We start from the raw sequence: 15,963 nt of genomic DNA, 5'->3' as shown, positions 1-15,963 counted from the left end.
CACAATTTGATAACACAGAACAACACGCACACGCCACAATTAGGAATCAATAAAATTATATGAGTAAGAAGTGTTCCGGTGTTAGTTTTGTTTACCGCGAAAACCCTTGATTACCCAGTAGTTAGCCGACCCTGGGATTGCCGGAGAGTCTCTTGTGTTCTGGTCTGGCCTGGCTATTGATTGTTGACGATTCAGGAAAGTCTAGTTTCAGGTCAGCGACTCATAGACGCGCTCATAGATGTGGTTTAGAATTATCATTATAAGCAAATGATAGACAATTTTTGAAAATACTTTGCTAAGAAATTTATACCATCCATTATCCTGATGATTTTTCTCGATGTAGCGAAGGTATTAGCCTTGCCCTGGCCAATTAGTCTAGGTAAAAGCGCCTTTGCTCGCTTTCTGGATCATGTCATGTAACTTATATCTGTTGCATTGAACACAATATTTCAAGGGAATCGGTGTTCATGACGTTCACTATTTCATTTACGTTAGAAATTTGTTTAATATCGTTTAAAATAAACGATGTTCAAGAGCAAACATTAAATATAAAATCAATTGCGTTTTCAAACGATTTGTTCCGTATAATAATTAAAAGTTGATCTGATCACACTTGAAGTACACCCAAAAAAATCTGCACGTTGTTTCCACCTGAAAAAGTACGTAGATTTTTTCCACCTGAAATTCACGTAGCTTTTACCTGATTTTCGATAGAATTTTCATTCTACGTAAAAATCAGGTAAATTTCCTGAGTTTTGGATAGAATTCACCGGACACGTAAGTTTCACCTGAATTTTCTGAACCATTTGCAGTTACATGTATAAATGTACCTGAAAAGATTAAAATCAACGTTAGATTATTTAGGTGTAAAAACTCAATTCAATCCGTTCAGTGATTAGGTCCCCAAACTTAACTTTTGAACACACTGAACACAAATTGAATTTTTGGTAGTTTGAAAAAAAAATAAAAGTAACAGGAAAAATTGAATGCAGCCAACCGCGCCCGATGCTTGCTACGATCCTTACTTCTCATTTCTCACTTTGCGTTACTCACTTTTCATAGTGAGAAGTGAAAAGAGAGAAAAAAGGAGCGAGAAGTTTATCCAATAGGCTAGACGACCTATTCGGAACAACTTTTCGTCCAAATGTCCTGTTCGACCAAATGTCCTGTTCGGCCTATGACTTCGCGAATGACCTATTCGCCAGAATGGACTCAGCCTAATGGTTTGTTCCGCCTGGTGACTTACGGCCTAACTTATTTTCAATGACTTTCGGCAAATATATTTTCGCAAACAACTTTCGGCCTAGTCTGATAAGGCATTCGCCGAACTGTTTAAAGCAAACGCCCTCCTTTAGTGATTGCACTCATTTGTTGAATTAACTAGAAAAGCAAATTAAATTTAGATGATTTTTCTTGGCCATGTAGTATACATAAATTTTAACCGAAACTTCAATAAAATCTTTTCTAAATCGCAGTTGTAGTAAGTACGCTTTTGTAATTTGTATATATTCGTTGAAATATTGGTTTAATTAGTTTATCATATTTAGTTTCGCTCTTTATATAACTGGTTTGATCGTTTTCCACAATAAATCTTGATGCTACTCTGACATATCAATTATCGGCCAACGACTGCGGGTCAAACAAAAGGAATACGTTGACCTTTCCTTACTCGGAATTCTACCTTTCTCGGAGAGGAGGCTTCTTTCTGCTAGAATCGCTTTCGGAATGAGATGCCACTATTTCAAAGGGTTGCGAATCAAATTTGAGATTCGTTTCGCAAATTAGACTTCGTCTGAATTCGCGAATTTCGAGGACATATACCATAAGCGCGGTATCAGGGACATTCAAGATTCAAATCGTTCACTTTGTGACGATACGTGGAAGAGGCTGGACTGGTCTTATTTAGTGAACCGTGCCGTGGTGTGTTGAAAACGGTGTTTAGTAACATTTCTTTAAAGTAGATTAGCTAAATTTCATTTCCTTTCTCTGTAGTAAAGCGCTATAAGCGCAATTAAATTCTGTAGGCGACGTGCGTGGAAACGAAGATTGGAAGGTAAAGAGAAACCGAAGATTTGGTAATTGATAAAATATAATTGAAACATTGTGCGTGGTGTTTCTTTAACAATTCAGATTCAGTAGCATCGGTTTATTGCCGACCATCACACCTTTCGTTACGATCGCTCTTAGATCCCACCTATGCTGTAAGTTTCCCAGGGTGCACGTGCCGGAAGAAGGCTGCGTCCGTAAATTCCCGCGCCTTAGGCAGGCAAAACGACCGTAGTTTGATCGTCGCGATCCACGTCGACGAGAAGAAAGTTTTGGTCCTTGTAGTACATCGACGCCATCGTACGCATCATCACCGATCGCTTAACATCTGCCGACGTCATCGCGCGCACGGCCGGTGGTGCGTCCCGACGCGACGGCGAGACTTACTAGCGGCATTATCGTCTTGCGCGCCAACGGACCACCGAAGCGTATGCACCACGCTTAGCGGAAGTCTACGAATCAGCGAGGGGAGAACCCATGCCGCTGGCATCACATCACAGCCGTGATCGTTTTCCGTCGCTGGCCTCCGTCTATGCTCATCGTAAATCCTGGATCGTAGTCTATATTTGCATGCTTTTTGTTGTGTCGTTGTCCATGGCCATTGACCGTAAAGGCACAAAATCGAAAACATCCCATTGTCAGAGCGGGATGAAATACAATAGTCTGTGCCGCTTTTGCACGCGCGCTTGGTAGGGGATCAGCTACTGCTGCTGGCGTGTTACCACATTCAGATTTATCTTAATTTCATATCTTGAAATTGAAATGTAACTTATGATATTTGTTTTAGAAAACGCTAACAAAAATACTTTCCATACACTTTTCGATAAAGTACATAGCACCAAGTAGCGCAGTGTGCGATCATTTGGAAATGAGCTTTAAACTCAGATTAATCCACCTAGCGGTGATGGTGCCTTTCCGACCTTCGTAAAATGTGTTTGCTTGAAAGTAGATAGCTAGTAGCTAGGAGTAAAAGAAAAACTTCTTTGTCCGTTCTATGAAAATCGGATTATTCCAAGAAAGATATAGATCGTTGAAAACGCGAGATCTCGGTTCGATTTTCAACTTGATCTACAATATAGCTAATAGAATTTCTACATTTTTCCCCAATCTTTTTGATGTACATACCCCTGTTTTATGTTACCCAGTTATATATTTTAAGGATGTTTGGATGTTTGTTAACTGAAGCTCTGACTACAAAAAAGAAAACGAAAATGTCATTCCCATCAACGAGCGGAGGGCAATATTTGTTATGATATAAATTATCAAATCCCGTATGAAGAGGAGGATGTATCAGTGTGGAAGCTCCGATAGTTCGTTTTCGGAGAGAAATTTAGCCTTTCATAACTTTGTAGCCAAGAGAGAAAAAGATTTTGCCATAATTTCTACGTAATAGTCAGCTGGCCAATTTTCAATAGAAAATAATAGAATAGAGTTCACGTCCATCAATCGATTGAGAGTAAGTGCATTAAAATGATCTAGACTTTTTACGCTTTTTATAACATAAAGCATTTTGGCCATAATTTTGTGCCCATAGTCCGATCTTCCAAATTTTCAATTGAAAACAATACGACAGGATCCCGCGTCGAATGGAATTTGTTGCACACTCAGAAATAAATTTATACCAAATAGATTAAAAGTCATGCTAAATGGCTATTCGCCTGGTTGACCCCAAACTCGTATTTTATCCAACAATACCTGGATAGTATAACTTAAAATATTGATTTAGTATAAGTCAGCTTTATAGCATTTTAGTTTATTTAAATCTGATTCAAAATTTTCAGGTTATGTTGATTTGTTTTCATTCTTTCACTTTCCTAATGGTGTAAATAAAAGTCTAAACAAATATATTTTTTATTAAATAGTTTACAAATCGTAAATATACAATAAATAAAGCATGAAGGTGTATACCATCAAAACATTTTCCGGCACAAAGCACTATCTTCCTCCGTTCGGAACACATATCGGTCGAATCAACATCATATTTTGCACTTCTGAAAGCCGTTTCCTATTTTGCAAGTCCTCCGCAGTTTTAGTTCGAGTTTCAGTCCACACAAATTCACTGCTTCATCTGAAATTTTCTTACAGAGCTATTTCACCACAAGGGAAACGACACAGAATAAAATTAATCAGTTCAGTGCGTGATCTCTCTGTTTCCGGACAGCAGAACGATCGTGCGTCGACCAGGCAATGATACGCAGCGCGGCGTAATAAAATTAATCAGTTCAGTGCGTGATCTCTCATGTTTCGGACAGCAGAACGATCGTGCGGTCGAGAATTATTGTGTTCTGCATAGCGCGGCCGGTAATAAAATTAATCAGTTCAGTGCGTGATCTCTCATGTTTCGGACAGCAGAACGATCGTGCGGTCGACCGAATTATTGTGTTCTATAGCGCGGCCGGTAATAAAATTAATCAGTTCAGTGCGTGATCTCTCATGTTTCGGACGCAGAACGATCGCGCGTCGACCATATTGTGTTCTGCATTGCGCGGCCGGCAATAAATTAATCAGTTCAGTGCGTCATACTTGTTTCGAAGCGGGCTTGGTAGTCATATGGCTACTGCTCCTGCCTCATACGCAGGAGGTCGTGGGTTAAATCCAGGTCCGTTCCATTCTCCTCTGTATCTTTTCTTTATTCCTCATGTTCTAGCAATCGTTAGAACTGGAAATGGACTTCCATACCGTTTCCATTACTATTCCTATACTCCAACTTGAGTATTCTATCGTAATCTGCTAGAATTGGAAATGAACTATAGAGCTCGTTTCCTACATCCAATTAGAAATTCCATCAGTTACCTTCTCCTATCTATCACATTGGCAGCTCGTTAAAAGACGGACCCCTGCCTCTCAACCTAACCAGAAATTCCAACAAATTCCGCATGAACTCGTGGCAATGCAGAGGTATATTCTCTTGCAGTGGGCGAGTGATTGCATCATCATTCCTCCCCTTCCCTACATTGACTTGCATTCTGACGTGGAGGCGAGTATGACCTAACAAATGAGATCACCAGTACTTGTACATTGAAGATGTGTCTAGTCCCAATCAAACATCTGTTGGTTCCCTGCAAGAACGCTTAATCTGGTCATAATGGAGATAACAACTACGAAGCAGTCAATCAAGCTCAAGCTCAAGCTCAGAGCTATTTCACCACAAGAAACGACACAAGTTTTCAACAATCCCAAAGACTATATTCCCAAAACGACGGCATATTTTTGCGGATTTTGGCGTCTTCCGGGATTCTTCGCTTGGAAAAACTGGCGACGTCCTGCTTTTTCCACAATGAATAATCAACACCAATCTCTTGACGAGCACATTTATTTCTTATTTTGCAATACTGCAGACGAGGCATCTCCTCCGTGAGATGATCGTTTTCGATCATTCTGGTCATTTTTAATTTCCACTGGATTGCGTTCAAGTCTCGTTCAAGTTTCCAGTTTCAAGTCCAGCGTAAAAAACTTTCACTATCCGTTTGTATGTCGTCGAATGGCGAGTCTACGGGTCACTAAGAGGAACCATTAAAATAAACAATATTACACAGATAATCCCAGTTTCTTTTTGTTCATATCTTTATTTATAAATTAATTGTTTGACCGAAAATGCGGCAACTGGATCGGAATACACCAAGCGCGAAAATAGAATATCAACAGACAGAATACAAAAGCAAAATAGGTTTGCGTTATTCTGCCATAATATAATATAAATTGTATACTTTTTATACTAAGCGCTTATAATCTTAAAATATAATAAAATAGATTAATTTAAACCTTCTTGTGCATACCGCCCTAGATTCTTATGCATATTGCAACTCTGCACCGAAGAGTCAGATGGGCAACTGTATTCGAGGGAAAGTAAGCACACTGCACTAGTCAGGGACAACCACCGAACGGTTTAACCAGTACCAGCCCACAAATGCAACCGAATCACTTTGAACTGGTTTTAATTATCAAAACAGCTGTAACTCTTGATCGATTCTTTACCAACAACTTACATTCCATCCAGCAGGGGTGGCATTGTGCATCTCGACTCGAAACGAACAAACCATGCAAACTCTCATACGAAAGAGCTAGCGGAAGGAGATGCGCAATGAGACCCCAGTTATTCCAATATTTTTGTAGCAATTCCTTTTCCTAAGCCATCCATAGTTTGGTTCTAGAGCAAACCTATCCCTAGTAGCACAGTTCTGACTGATCTGCTTGCAGCAACTTATATGTGACTAAATTTGGTCATAAATGAGTCACAGGACTCCAGATTCCGTTAGGGTAACTAGTAACTAGTGGAAAATTGGCCACTTTCAAACTTGAATTATTGTGCTTCCAGTTGAAAACCGAAGTGAGCTCTCGCGACGATTGAGTTTTACCATATTTCCTGATGTCGCAACTGCATTGCAACTAGTGCCCATCTATTCCACCGCCGTGCGCCATCATGCGCACTAGTCGCGACGCAGTTGCGACAAAAGGAAACGGGAGAAAACTCGATTGTCGCGAGAGCTCACTTCGGTTTTCAACTGGAAATACAATAAATCAGGTTGTGCGACGGCAAAAAACTCATGTTTAAAAATAAATATAAAAATTAGTGTTACGGTTCCAAGGCCATCAATTCGGAATAATTCGGTAATATTAGCTAAAATCCGAAGATCATAAGCGGTGGTTATTCCCAATGATGAAAGTGTGGATTCTTCCAAAGACACTCCGGATCAATCCGGTCATTTGGTCAAAGGACATCTTCTAGGTTGAGCCGAAACAAAACTTGCAATATAAAACTCACTCACATTTTTGTTTGGGAAGGGTCGTTAGGTCGAAACCCATTCGGGCGAAAGCCATTTGGCCGAACGCCACTAGGCCGAAGCCCATCTGGTCGAAAGTTATTTGGCCGAATAGGACATCTGGCCGAATAGGACATCTAGCTGAATAGGACATCTGGCCGAATAGGATATCTGGCCGAATAGGACATTAAGCCGAATAGGACTTCTGGCCTAATAGGACATCTGACCGATTAGGATATCTGGCCGAATAGGACATCTGGCCGAATAGAAAATCTGGCCGAATAGGACACCTGGCCGAATAGGACATCTGGCCGAATAGGATATTTGGCCGAATAGGACATATGAAAAGTGAGAAATGAAGTGTGAAAAGTGAAACGCATCACCTCTCATTTTTAACAGTGAGATTAGAGAAATGAGAAAGTGAGAAGAGAGACGTTTCACTTCTCATTTCTCATTTATCACTTCACACTGTAAAAAGTGAAGAAAAAATGAAGAGTGCGGAGTAAGTAGTTTCACTCCGCACTCCTCATTGCTCACTTCTAACTGCGAAAAATTAGTGGTGCGCGTCTTTTTACTCACTTCTCACTTTTTACGGCTTACTTCTAGTACATCAGAAAGAAATAGCTTCTAGCCCTTTAATATTTTATTTCAAATTAATCAATCTCTCTAGCAAAAACTACGGTTTCCAACTGCTCACTGTCCGTTGTGCCGCACGCGAACTATCAAGTACATATCTGCTGGGAAAACTCTAAAGTGCTCTGAATTCTACACTTGAATCATTTATTTGAGAAACTGCATAAGTCCATTTTACACTATTTCGAGAAAAAAACAAAAAACTGTTTTTTAACAAATTTGCACCGAATCTTTCGATTTCTTCGATACAGATCAATAGTTTTTGGCAAAACTCAACACAAACAAAAAATTTGTCATAAATTCCTGAACAAAAATTTTTTTTTCGTGTTTTTTGCCAGAATACGTATTTTTATACGAGGATTCAGAATATATAAAAATCTCATTTTGGCCAAAAATGTTACATATGCAGTTTCTCAAACAAAAGGTTTACTTGTTTCCAAAGCTTCTTGATAGGATGAAAGTTCGTTCGATTTTCTAGAAAGCGCACAGCTCCCCAAAAGTAAGCATATGTGGTATTTCGAAAAATTTCGTTTCAGGTTGTTCGAAACGAAATTCCGCGGAATGACGCGGAATTTGAGCATGGCGAAATCTGATTTATTAATTTTGTTCCGTTCGTCAATTTACATTAATTTCGCCATCGAAATAGCTTTTAACGAAATTTAATGGAATTTCTAAACTAATTTGAACTAATATCATATTTCAAATTACTCATAACTTCGGCTGCGCCGCTGAAAAAAATCATAGAGGCTCTTTTCAAATGTTGTTACCTACACACAAATTTTGTTACCTATATATACTGCCACTAACCGCAAGTCGAGCACATCTGTATATGGAGGCCCATATTCGTTCATAAGCAATTCAACAAAAAATCCGCGGAAGAAAACTAAAATTTCGTTTCATTGCGAAAAAAAAATCGAATTATATGGACCTTGATTTCGTATCATTTCGATATCTCGAAAATAAATCTATATTTCGTTTCGTTTCGTTTCGAATCAACATAGACGTTTTAAATTTAGTTTCGTTTCGCCAGAAAAAAGTGTATTATCGCATACCCTTACCCAAAAGCTTCTTTTGCCTTGCTCGACACATGCGTAGCATGGTGGTGAATTTATTTCTCTTAGCACTGTGAAAAATGAGTGGTGTGAAGTGGGAAGTTAGATGTCTCACTACTCACATCTCACTTTTTACGCCTCATTTCTCACACTTAATTTCTCACTTCTCACTGTGAAAAGTGAGAAGACAGTAGTAAGGCGCCTCTTTTCTCACTTCGCACTACTCAATTTTCACAGTTAAAAGTGAGTCGTCTCACTTTTCACACCTCATTTCTCACTTTTCAACTGACCTATTCGGCCAAATGTCCTACTCGGCCAAATGATACGTATATGCGGTATTTCGAAAAATTTCGTTTCATGTGGTGCGAAAAGAAATTCCGCAGAATTTAAACATGGCGAAATCTGATTTCGTTTCGTTCCGTTAAATTCCAAAAAAATCGCAAGAAAAAATTAGCTCTTAACGAAATTTTACGGAATTTCGCAGAATTTCAAAACCAAATCCAAATTTACACTTACTTACTCACTTATGGGTCCTGTACACCTTGTGACCAACGACTTTTGGGTCACAAATATATATTTGGTGGCAAGGCCAGTTAGTGGTTTAGCCCTGTTAAATTGTTATTTATGTTTTGTGCCGTCTTGAAAAATTAAATGTCTAAATGTGAAATAAATGTCTGTCTCCACTTCCGTAGTGTTTGAGTGATGTTTATTTTGCGTTTAGTAGTCTTCTGGTTGATGTCTTTATTGTATATAAATATTTTGTTTTCATTTGTGTTTACTCCGACCGTAGTTTACTAGATTTATTCATTTATTTTTCCATTTATTTATTTATTTATTTATTTAATTATTTGTCTAGATTTTTTATTTACATTCCATATTTATTTCATAGTTTATTTATTTATTTTTCAATTTACTCGGAAACAAGTGTTAGGAATTTTTCATTTGTAAGGCTAAGCATGCAGCCAGTAAACGGAGTAAACGACTAGAGTAGAATGGACTTAACCACGAGCGTTTTTTTTTACATGAATCTTCTTCTTTTCGCTCGAAAAAATAACATCCGCTGCGGGCCGATGAATATTTGAGTGAATTCGAAGCTTTTAGTTCACCGGATGTTCACGTTGATGTTCATTTTTTTGTAAACTTTGCCCTCAGATGAGATTTTCTTCTTACTGAAAATCGACGCGTGACGTCATCGTGGTTTAGTTCATAGTCGATCATCGTGCCGTCACATCATCGTCGTCCTCGTCATCCACCATTTTTAGAAAATATGCAAAGTCATGAGGAGAAGGATATAAAAAGGCTCAACTGACTAAGAGAGCCCTCTTGTATTATTATTCGCCCGGAGGAGTGACGGTAGTGTGTCCGCGGTATAGGACGTTAATAAACCTAACCGCCAAGTTCCGCGAAAGTTAGTTGTGCTAAATCGCTAAAATCACCTAACTAGAACCTGTTTTAAACTTACAAACTACAAGGACATTAACAGCGTGATTAAAACCTAAACTAAAATTCTAAAACACGTTAAGATCAAGTGAATAATGCGTGGTGAAGACCACCTTTACTTTGAGTGGAAGACAATAGTGCACCAAAAGTTAAGTCTCACATGACTTCCACTTTGTCCGTAGTCACGGTAAGAGGACAGACAGTGTAGTGGGAAATAATTTGTCTGAGGACTGATGTCAGATTCCGGGGTAAGCCCGCTCGTCCGATTCCACTAGTGAAGAATGTGCATGCGCGATTCGGTACCACTCCCCGGGCAAGGAACATCGGCCTACGCTATAATGGCCAAAGTGACACACGAACATTAATAGTTCCTTCGTTAAGTGTGGGAACAGTGAAGAACTAATCAAGAAAGAAAGAAGAACAAGAGGAAGAAGAAGAAGAAGGTGAAGAAAGAAGAAGAGGAGGAAGAAGAAGGAAGCCCAAGTGAACGAGAAGGACGCTACTACGACGATGGAGTTGCTGCAAGTCGACCACCTCAACGAACGGCCGCAACGGTGAGCTCAAAAAAAAACCCAGATTAATCCACCTAGCGGTGTTAGTGCCTTTCTCGAGTGAAATAAAAGATAAAATGTATTAAGGAAAGTCTGAAATAGCAGAGTGAGGTGGATGAGCCTGTTATTCATATCTAATTAAACTTAATTTAAGAATCCCCGTCGAACGTAGCTTGTTGCGAAAAAATCTGATGAGTATACGTGCTAAAAGCTATTTGTACTATACATATTTGAAATAAGTATTTCGACCATAACTTATGAAGTTTTCGGTATAACACTGTTGAACACATTTTAAAAGCATTTTAAAAAAATACTTCCTATCTTCACCCACCATATCAAGATACAGTGATTTCACGCACACGTTCATCTCCACCAGATGGCAGTAGCGCGGCTCCGTCAACGCGGATAGCGAAAATTTTTGCGCACATACTTACAATTTAAAACACACTTCAAGCTCTATCTGGTAAAAGGGCGAATGTCGCAAGAGAGAATTCTCTTCGTCGACTTCCCCTCATTTGAATAAAAGTGACAAGCAGAGGATTTCTTTGCAGTTTATCACCTCAGAATGCAAGTTCGCATTGTTTTCTATCGTTCTGAGGTGATAAAACACAAAGAAATCTCCTGTTTGTCACTTTTATTTAAAAGAGGGGAAGTCGACGAAGAGAATCCTCTCTTGCGACATTCGCCCTTATTCCAGATAGAGCTTGACTTGTGGTACAACTTGTACCATGGTATGAATACCATCAGTGTGTCATTATTATCAGATTCTCGGTTACTTGGGTGTTGATGTGATACACTGCTTCCCAAATGGGTACTTGCTCAAAACCTCACGCGGCCAATCACTACCGAAGGGTACGGTGCTAAACGATACACCGAAATGCTATTCATCCATAAGAAGCTATTAAACGGGATACAGAAAGAACGCCGGTACCTTTCCTGATGGGTACGCCACGTGCATTTTTTTAGAAATTCAGACAATAGGTCATTGCACGAATCTTTGCTATATCTTTCCCACTTGATAAAAATCAGGAAACAAAGCACATTTGCTCAAGAGTCCAGGCGGACATTCGAAAGGAACAACCGCACCCTAGAAAACGCCGCCCCATAAAAATCGAGTACCTATATGGGCATATTAATATTATATGTAATGTATTCTATTGACTCTGCATTTAATAAATAATAATGCTATGTTTAGACAAGGCAAATGAATTGAACATGTCGCTTGAATTAAACGCAAATTGAACGTTTTAACACCTTCATTCAATTCACTTGAATAAATTCAACTTTGGCAAGTGAATTGAATGCAACTGAGTTGTTCGTTGTGACAGGTATGGCATAAAGGCTCCGTCATACGTTGCAAGCAAATCATTCGTGCGAGCGAACGATTTCTGGGAGCACTCGCAATAGGCCTTTTCATGTGACACTGCCGAGACTGCATTTGTTTACAACCGCTGAACAGGCCTGCAATCCCGAAGCTGTCACTTTCATAGAAGAACTGTCAATCGACGATAAAATCAGCTGTTTTAAACGTTTCGTGAAAAGGCCCATTGCAGTCACACGTAGCAGCTTTTCACTTTTAGCAAATGTCAGAATTACTCTTCTGCAAATATAAACAAAAATGAAAAACTTGTTTTTCGGCGAAAAAACCTTAATCTATTCCCATTTTTGCAGTGCAACACTGCCACCTAAAGGGACGATTCAAATATGACGTCCACTACTTTTTGAGATTTCTAGACCCCTCCTCCCCTCTGTCACGCTGATTTCTATACCTAGTATATTCAGTGTCACAAAATCTTAGACCCCCTCCCCCCCTAAAACCTGTGACATCATTGTTGAACGACCCCAAATACCTTTTCACTTTTGCGAGCGAAAAATTTGCTAGTGCTGCACTTGCAAGCGCAATTTTGTTTGTTGTTGCAATCACTTTCAGTGTATGCAAATGCAAATTTTTAACAGACGTCACTTTTTGGGAGCAAAAAGCTCGTTGCGAGTGATTTGCTTGCAACGTCTGACGGAGCCTTATAACGGTCAATTTGAATCGACACCTTATTTTTCAGTTTTTTGATATACAAAAATTTCCAGTGCAAAACGTCCAATCTACATTACCGACAACATTTCACAGATCTGTCGTTTGCAGTAGAAATACTAGAATAAGAGATCGGCAAAGACGCCATCTTGTTTCCAATCGAACCGTCAAAAGCGGTTCCAATTCGACTTGTTTACTTTTTTCACCCATAAGAGGCCAGCTAAAAGTTCAAGTGATGCCAGTATTGTTTTCACGATTTCATACTATTTCATACGTTGCCATTTCGACAGTTTTTCACTCCGCCGGTCTCTGGTTATAGTGTTGCTAGTTTGCAGCTTGTCAGTCTAATCAGAAATCTCTCACAAAACAAAAACAAAGTTTCAGATTAGGCCTTTGATTACAAGTTATAAGTGAGTTTATTTTTTAAGTTTCAACGACTTTTTTGGAAACAAATGAAAAAGATTGCTAAAACAGTAAAGGTGAGTAATATTAACTTCTGTGTCTAGTTTGAGGGGTCATATGATAGTAATGGACTCTCTAATACAGAATAATTTTAATCGCTAGTCTAGAGTCAATCCTGAAATCCTGGAGTACCAATCGCCTATAGTTTTACTAATTTATAAATTTTACCATGCTAGGATTCATTGGTACCGTGAAGAAGCGTTTCGAAAGGAGATTGCCAAGGTAAGCGGAACTGCTTAGATGGCTCAGCAGATAAATAAGATCCCGTCGACGTTTGTCGCGTCCCGTTATCTGAACTCGTTTCTGGAAAGTTCCGTTTAGGATTACTCCGCGAACTGAGCCGAGTGTGTGCCATGCTCAATCGAGTTGAAAGGAAGGAAAATAAATCACCATGAATATATGATCTATTACGTGTCCAAAATGGAACAAAATTAGCCCGAGAATGGATTATAGAATCTGCTCCTGGCATGGATCAATCTTATAAAACTTATCTGCTTATCTGTAGGATCACTTGATATCGCTATCGGCGAGAAAGTGAAGATGTTGGTAAGTAATGAGAAACATTCACAACGATAAAATTGGTTAATGTATTTTTAATAAACAGGTGGAACAGATGCGTTGCATCTCGTACCTTGGTATTATCGTTTACGTGCTAGAACCGGTAGGGATGTTTGGACCCAACCTATTCCGCAGTTCTATGTGGTTGTGTCATTGCTAGGATTTCATCAGATCGGTCAGTGAAGAGCGCTTAGGTGAAAATTGAAGGTATTAGTTTGCGAGCTGGTATTATTGTCATGGTGCCGCTTAATACTAGGAAGCTGATCATATTACGAGAACTAGGAATGTTCTATTTTATATGATGTGGTTTTGAATAAAATTTTCGAAATGAAATTACGCACTTTTCTTATTAAACTATTAAGAAATAAACCTTAAATTGAAGGGCCAAAATGTACCCATATTTGGGTGAAATCCGTGTTCATATGGGTAACTGGTATCACGATCCTTCAGGGCCCAGATTAAAATAACCCAGAGACTCGCCAGATTGATGATTTTTGTATTGTATTCATATCCTAATTTTATGTAGTGGAAAATGCTTGTTTTTATCTAGGGTCGTTCGCCCAATAACCGATGTTTTGTGTTAGTCATTAATTTCCATATATAAAAAAAAGTGCGGTCTGGAAATGTGATTATATAATGCACTTTTTCATTGGTATAGTTTTGTTTTTATGGTATACTAGCTTTATGTACCCGGCCTTGCTCGGAATTGCCAGTTTGATTCGCAGTTTTTTTTTCACAATCGGAAAATGAATAAACCAATTGGTCAACAGGATAATTGCGTTATCTTATCGATACTTCATCATTTGATCAAAAGAAGGCAGATTTCATTTGAAAACATTGACTGATTTTGGAAAAGGGAGCGAATCCATAATCGCCATATTCCGGGCAAACGTCTATTTCTAAAGAAGGACAAACATCCACCGATGCCTTATTCCGAGCAAACGTCTATTTTTAAAGAAGGGATCACATTCACCATCCAGAAGGAAACACATTAATCATTGCTTTTACGTTGGGCAAACCATGATTTCGATAAATGGTTGAATTGATCGATAACTAAACAATACAATAATGGGTTCAGAAGTTAGGCTGGAGCATACACACAAACATACAAACATTGAGTTTTATATATCTCGGCAACTTATTCAAAACGACGTATGTGATTTTGTAAACAAAGATGCATACGTCGATTTGTCAAATATGATGACACTCCCACGCAAACCAACACAACGAACATGTAGCCGAAACCTTCCCTACCTGTATGTGGCGATAGTTTGCGTGGGAGTGCTATCAGATTGCAGAAATCAACGTTTAAATTTTTGTTTACAAAATCACATACGTCACATACGTTGAATAAGTATCCGAGATATATAGATAGCTAATAGCTATATGTATCCGGCTTTGCTAGGGACTGAAAAGTAAATTATAGAATTAAAATGTCCAATGCTGTAGCACGAAACCCACAGAGGTAGATCTACCGGTCATAGAATTGAACCTTTGTATCAATATATTTTTATATCTTTGTTTGGCCCTTCCACCTTTTCAATAAACATCTTCCAAAAATAGAGAATAAGTGTACCAAATCTGGTTGAAATTTATCCTGGGAGTTACACTGAATTGCTCATTTTTTAAAGACAACCCCTTCCCCCATAACTTCCCTTTTTCCAAAATGACCCTCCCACCTTCTTTGTTATCTTCTCCTTAGGATAGAAAATGTGTGCACCAAATTTGGCTGAAATCGGTCCTGGGAGTTGGGTGTTACACTGAATTGCTCTTTTTCTAAAGACAACCCTTCCCCCTTACCCTCCCCTTTTCCCAATGATCATCCCACCCCTTTGTTATTTTCTCCTTAGGATAGAGAATGTGTGTACCAAATTTGGATGAAAGCGGTCCAGGGGTTCAAAAGAAACACTGAATTGCCTGTTTTCTGAACAATACCCCTCCCCAGACCCTCCTCTTTTCCCCAAATTACACTTCCATGTGATCGACTTCTCTTAGTGAATATGTGTACAATATTTGGTTGATATGGGTACTGGAAGTTGGGAGTAACACTGAATTGCTCGTTTTATAAAGACAACCCCTCCCCCCCATACCCTCCCTCTTTTTACAATGACCGCCCCACCCCCTTTGTTATCTTTTCTTTAGGGTAGAGAATGTGTGTATCAAATTTGGTTGAAATCGGTGCAGGGGTTCAAAAGAAACACTGAATTGCCTGTTTTCTGAACAATACCCCTCCCTCCAGACCCCTCCCTTTCCCAAAATCTCTCATATGATTGTTTCCTTATAGTGAATATGTGTACAAAATTTGGTTGAAATCGGTCCTGGGAGATGAAAGTTACACATAATTGTTCGTTTTCTAAACAAAACCCCTCCCCCTTTCTTAAATGACCCTCCCCCCCCCTTTGTTAACTTCCCCTGAGGATAGAGAACGTGTGTAC

General features: G+C 39.0%; 1 long non-coding RNA gene across 1 annotated transcript; it reads left to right on the top strand.

Moving 5' to 3' along the window:
- Positions 1–12,881: 12,881 nt before the first annotated feature.
- LOC134203874 (uncharacterized) lies at positions 12,882–13,726 on the top strand. Its single transcript, XR_009977726.1, has 3 exons — positions 12,882–12,987; positions 13,147–13,516; positions 13,575–13,726. It is a non-coding gene; the product is annotated as an uncharacterized LOC134203874 (long non-coding RNA).
- The last annotated feature ends 2,237 nt before the right edge of the window (positions 13,727–15,963 follow it).

This window comes from Armigeres subalbatus, unplaced genomic scaffold (genome assembly GCF_024139115.2).
Source record: "Armigeres subalbatus isolate Guangzhou_Male unplaced genomic scaffold, GZ_Asu_2 Contig279, whole genome shotgun sequence".
NCBI classification, from domain to species: Eukaryota; Metazoa; Arthropoda; class Insecta; order Diptera; family Culicidae; genus Armigeres; species Armigeres subalbatus.
The sequence above is the reverse complement of the archived record's forward strand: the minus strand, read 5'-3'. Positions and strand labels throughout refer to the sequence as shown.